At 45.9% G+C, this 6232-nt stretch overlaps 1 non-coding gene across 1 annotated transcript; it reads left to right on the top strand.

Moving 5' to 3' along the window:
* Positions 1 to 3705: 3705 nt before the first annotated feature.
* LOC144591764 (U1 spliceosomal RNA) lies at positions 3706 to 3866 on the top strand. The gene has a single exon (XR_013547011.1). It is a non-coding gene; the product is annotated as a U1 spliceosomal RNA (small nuclear RNA).
* Positions 3867 to 6232: the final 2366 nt, after the last annotated feature.

The following is a 6232-nucleotide window of genomic DNA, read 5'->3' on the forward strand; positions in this document are numbered from 1 at the left end:
TAGATCGGGTAGACGCATGCCCAGAGTAGGGGAATTGAGAACCAGAAGACATAGATTTAAGGTGAAGGGGAAAAGATTTTATAGGAATCTGACGGGTAACTTTTTCATGCAATGGGTAGTTGAGGCAGGAACTATCGCAACGTTTAAGAAACAATTAGACAGGTACACGGATAGGACTCAAATGCAGGCAAGTGGGACAAGCGTAGTTGGGACATGTTGGGCAAGATGGGCCGAAGGGCCTGTTTCCATGCTGTATAACTCTGACTCTGTACTATTCACAAAATGCACTGCAGGTATTCACTGAGGCTACTCCAACAGCACCTCCTAAACCCATGACCTGGGCTATTCAGGAAGGGCAGCTAGTGAAAGGGGATATTAACAACTGCAGTTTGCTTCACAGTCACAAACTCTTTTTACCCAGTAATATATTACCTCTCCTTCAGCGTTGATAGGTCTAAACTGCAAGGAGGAAAGATTCAACGCTGCGTTAGTTTTAGTTTCAGATCACATGCAATGTCACTGTTCCATCAAAGTGTTCTGTTAGTCCATCCCAGATGCAATGCTGTAATGAATCGCCCTGCAAATTACTCTGTTATTGCACCATCTGGTGCAGTTTCTGTAACTTAACCAAAGCCTGCTAAATGGATCTAAATACAGCAATTCTTACGCGGTTGATTTTATAGAGCTCCCCCCTGCCCAATAAAGATGCAAGTTTTTGTTCCAAGTTAAACAAAAGAAAATTCACGGTGACACGCTTAGTACAATGCTCTTTTTGAGACATTGAAGTAAAACCGTACTCGCATTGCCCCGAGAATAACCACCTTTGGACGTTTCCACACTGCCAGGTGCTCTTTATTGGGCCATCCTCATTCTTGGCTTCACCCCAACCCCCAACTTCCCAAGGCACTGGACAGCCACAACCACCACCAACCCAAATTATTGCCTGCACTCCTGAGCTTATGATCTTCTTTAATAACCCGTACTCCCTCCCCCCACCTCGCTCTCAACCCCAGCCCTTCCACCAATGCTGGTCATCTCCCCACCCTGCACCCAAACCACTGCAACAAATTCCAGATTAAACCTTCAGACCCTGAAATTAATGTAATTCTCAGTAATATCCAACATTCAAAGCAATTCCTGACCCACGTGGCCGGGCCTGCCTAACACCACGTTGACTATTATGGCATTTCTAAACAGGTGATCTCAGCCTGGGACACGCCACTGAGAACTCTTCTGAAACTGACCACTTGCAGAGAATTATGTTTGGACTTACTGTCTCTGAACTGTTTTGTAATTGCAGCAAGCCATTTCCTGCAAATCCATAATAACTTGGCAAAGTATCAGAGCTGGTTTTAAGCACTACTTGCAAAGTGAATGGATGGTGTAGCAACCTTCTGTGTGATCAGGTCTTCTGTTTTGGTTTGCAATAACTTGTGCAGGCCAATATTTCTACATTGGACTGTCTATTCTGTCTACATTAGGCTGAGTTCTATTCCTCGGAGCTGACTTCACATTTCTTACATCTGTTGTGGCTGCCTGCACTTTTCCAATGGCAACATATGATCTCTTTTTTTAGTGAATTGGGTCTATTGTTTATCCTTTTCTCCCCCTCTGATGCTCTAATGGTGATGCAGTCTTTAGCCAAACCTCTGGCAGCTCTCCCCATTATCCACTCCCACCCACTCCAACACTTCCCATTATCTGCTTGTTCTCTTTCCAAAACCTCCTAATTCCCCATCCCTCACCATTCAACGATGAAGAAATGGAGCTTCACCATTTCTTTTGCTTCTCTCCTCCCACCTATTTTATTTTATTTTCTCAACGGTGTGCCTTGAGATGTTGAAAACACTACATAGCAACTTTTTTAATTTCACATCAACCACCTTTTAACAGGAACCAGGAATGAATGATTAATATAAATATTATACGTTCAAATTCAAATTGAGAATGCTCTCTTTCAGAGAAAGTTATTAAGGATGATGGGACAATAGATTTGATGCCAGCATCATCAACCTTGGGTTAATGACGCCCTATCCTGTCCCACACCCTCTCATTAATATCAGCAGAGACGGCCATTAACCTGAGGGCGATTGAATAACTCGGCTATCAATAACCACGCTACTGGAGGCAGCATCAGGACTGCTGCTTACAAAGAAACACTAAACAATCTGAGAGGTGAAGGCAGCAAGGAAACAAGGATTTTGATTCCCGGAGAGTGGCCTGGTTCTGATTTACTTGTAAGTTGATGCCTGGCTGTGTGAATGGTCGAATAAACAATGGGCAAAAGATCTACATCTGATTATCTGTACTGTTGGGAGGTTCATAGTCTAATGTGTCAGCTTATCAACAGTGTATGGGGCATAATTGATACTGATGAAATGGTTCTGTGAAGATTTATGTTTCTGGTTCTCTGCTCCGTGTGTCCATTACCAGTCCATGTGAGTTGCTGACAGGCTGGTGAAGGACATTGACTGCCACACTGCAGTGGGGGTCTGTTTGTGCATGTCATCGGCCGTGCATTCACCTCACTCGCACCAACTGTGCTCAGACAAGGTGGAAGGCAAAGCTCGAAGGTTGCAGCCGCAACGATAGAGGGAATCCACTCTGAGATGGCTTGAACTCCTTGAGTCTTGTCAGGGTCGGATTCCTTATCCCTTCTACTTTCCTCACCCCTGCCTCCATATTGCTAGCGATGAGAAATAAAGAGAGGAAAATGCTCTTAACCTGAGCCACTGTCGCCTGTGTCTCAGTCTGGGGGGGGGGGGAGGAAGGAAGGAAATCCAGGCTAGATTTCATATGGTGCTTGTTGGCAATCTGTCAGATGAGAGGTGCAACTGAATACCTTTCAGGTGGATGTGAATAACCTGCAGCTGTACAGGAAGGTTAAAGATTCCTCTCCAGTCTCACAGCCGACATTTGTTCTCCGCCAACATTAGTCAGGATTATCGTCATGGAGGGTGATGAGGTGTGTTTTCCTGCCCACCTGTACCCTCCACTAACTGTGATAGTTATGCGCCAGATCTCCAGAGTAATGAAAAATAAAAAGAGCAAAATACTATTAACCCTTAATTTCATGCCTCTACCTTTTTCTTATGTCTAGTTACATGAAAGGATATCCAGTATTTAATGAACAATAGCAATAGGGCGGCACGGTGGCGCAGCGGTAGAGTTGCTGCCTTACAGCGAATGCAGCGCCGGAGACTCAGGTTCGATCCTGACTACGGGGGCCGTCTGTACGGAGTTTGTACGTTCTCCCCGTGACCTGCGTGGGTTTTCTCCGAGATCTTCGGTTTCCTCCCACACTCCAAAGACGTACAGGTTTGTAGGTTAATTGACTGGATAAATGTTTTTAAAAAAGTGTCCCTAGTGTGTGTAGGGTAGTGTTAATGTGCGGGGATCGCTGGGCAGCGTGGACTCGGTGGGCCGAAGGGCCTGTTTCCGCGCTGTATCTCTAAAATCTAAAACAATCTAAAATATCACTGAGCAGGAGAGAGGGAGAGACAGCACTGGGACTCATGGTCTAATGTTTTGAAAGGGGACAGAGTGGATCATGACAAAATTGCTACAATACACATGTAATGACTGGCAGATCAACGGTGGAAGCAAGAGGCAGTGAACCAGTGTATAATACTGAGTTCAGGGAGAATGGATATCGAACAGTTGCAGGTTGCAGGGATTGCTTTGTTAAGGTTTATGAGGTTAAAGATACTTACCTGGCAGTGGGGAGACCGTGATCAAGAAGGCGATTCTCCCAGGACCAGGTTATCCCATTGCACCCCGCGGGTGTGCTGACACCTGTGATGTCCTCTAATGCGGGATACGTGACTGCAAAGTTTGTGGTAGCGGGGGACTGCGTTCGTGGAATAGAGCAGCATGGTGGTGCAGCAGTAGAGTTGCTGCCTTACGGTGCCAGAAACTCGGGTTCGATCCTGACGACGGGTGCTGTCTGTATGGGATTTGTACATTCTCCCTGTGGCCGCGTGGGTTTTCTCCGGGTGCTCCAGTTTCCTCCCACATTCCAAAGACGTGCAGGTTTGTGGGTTAGTTGGTTTCTGTAAATTGTCCCGAATGTGTAGGATAGAACTAGCCGATTGTTGGTCGGCGTGGACTCGGAGGGGTGGGGGGTGGGGGGGGGGCGAAGAGCCTGTTTTCATGCTGTATCTCTAAACTAAGCAAAGCTTATCTTGGTGAGTTGAGCACTGAAAGACAATGGAATTGATCTTATTGTCATGCAAAGCAGCAAAAATCTAGAACAAAGTTTGACTATGGGATCTGGAGATCGCTGGGAAGGTCACAATTTATTGCCTGGCCATAATTGCCCCCGAGATGGTGCTCTCATAATGCTGTTGAGTGAGGAGTACGAAGATTTAGATCCATTGGATGATATATTTCCAAGACAGGATGGTGTGTGACTTACAGAGGATCTGCATGTTGCCATGCACCTGTTGTCTTCGTCCTCACTAGCTTGTAGGTTTGGCAGATGCTGTTGGAGTACTCTGTTTGAACATTCCCCCAGCTCAGCTCTAGGGGAGTGTTGAATTGCCAAGAGACACCATGTTGGGAAGAGCACCCCTTCCACTAATTTAAAGATGCCATAGCATTGGACAGAGGGGAAATGGGTAGTACTCCTGCAGTCTTGGCTTAGATGCTTCCCTGGAAACACCCTGTCAAAAAGCAGATTAACTGGTCATTAATCCAGTTGCTGTGTAAATTGACTTTACCAATCGCAGAATACTGAATCACGGGTGAAATAGTATGGGAGTTTTGGACCTTGTGACAAGTCCCAGTCACTGGCTATGTTGGTTATTGTAAACGTGGTGTTACTGTGCATACAAGCAGGGTCAAAGTGGTTGGCTGCAGTCTTGTGCACTTTCCAAGTCAATTGCAAAGTGCTCATCCATGCACTGAGCCTCTATGGCTTGAATCCTATTTGAATCAACAGGATAATGGAGGATTTGAGATTGGCATAATAATGGCAGGGGCTGCTCCCGATGCCAGGAGACAAGATAAATATTCTCACCAAATTTGTTCAACATTCACCCCAACTGGAATAAAGATTTCCAGATATTATTGCCTGAAGGAGAGTGAAACCTGAAACATCACCTATCCATTTTCTCCATCGATGCGGCCTGACCCCTTGAGTTACTCCAGCATTGACATGGATAGAGAATTGGTTGGCAGACAGGAAGCAAAGAGTAGGAATGAACGGGTCCTTTTCAGAATGGCAGGCAGTGGCGAGCGGAGTGCCGCAAGGCTCGGTGCTGAGGCCGCAACTATTTACAATATATATTAATGATTTGGATGATGGAATTAGATGTAACACTAGCAAGTTTGCAGATGACAAAGTTGGGTGGCAGTGTAAACTGCAAAGAGGATGTTAGGAGGTTGCAGGGTGACTTGGACAGGTTGAGTGAGTGGGCAGATGCATGGCAGATGCAGTATCATGTAGATAAATGTGAGGTTATCCACTTTGGCGGCAAAAACAAGGAGTCAGATTATTATCTCAATGGTGTCAGATTCGGTAAAGGGGAAGTGCAACGAGACCTTGGTGTCCTGGCAGATCTAGAAATGTGTCTGCTACTTTCTTAAAACCAAACTGTTATAAGAAAAGGTACAAAGTGCTCCAGTATCGCAGCGGGCCAGGCAGCATCTCTGGAGAACATGGACAGGTGACATTTTGGGTCAGGACCCTTCTTCAGACTGATTGTAATGGGGGGAGGAAGCTGGAAGAGAGATGGTGGTGGAACAAAGCCAGCCAAGTGACACTACCATCAGTCTGAAGAAGGGTCCCGATCTGAAACATCACCTATCCATGTTCTCAGAGATGCTGCCTGACCCACTGAACTACTCAAGCACTTTGTGCCTTTTTTTTTAAACCAGCAACTGCAGTTCCTTGTATCTACATCTCTTTGATATAAGGAATTAACTTAAAACAGGCTTTATCTGTGCCAGTGCACACACTTCAAACTTGGTGTGTGAATACCAGTTGTGCCACTGTATGGGTGGCACAGTGGCACAACTGGTAGAACTGCTGCTTCACAATGCCAGAGATCCAGGTTCGATCTTGACCTCAGGTGTTGTCTGTGTGGAGTTTGCATGTTCTGCTTGTTGTTTTCCTTGAAGTGTTCTGCTTGTTGTTTTCCTTGAAGTGTTCCAGTTTCCCCCCACATCGCAAAGACGTGCAGGTTTGCAGGTCGATTGGCCTCTGTAAATTGCCCCTGGTGTTTAGAGA

The sequence above is a fragment of the Rhinoraja longicauda genome, unplaced genomic scaffold, assembly GCF_053455715.1.
Source record: "Rhinoraja longicauda isolate Sanriku21f unplaced genomic scaffold, sRhiLon1.1 Scf001805, whole genome shotgun sequence".
In the NCBI taxonomy this organism is placed as follows: domain Eukaryota; kingdom Metazoa; phylum Chordata; class Chondrichthyes; order Rajiformes; family Arhynchobatidae; genus Rhinoraja; species Rhinoraja longicauda.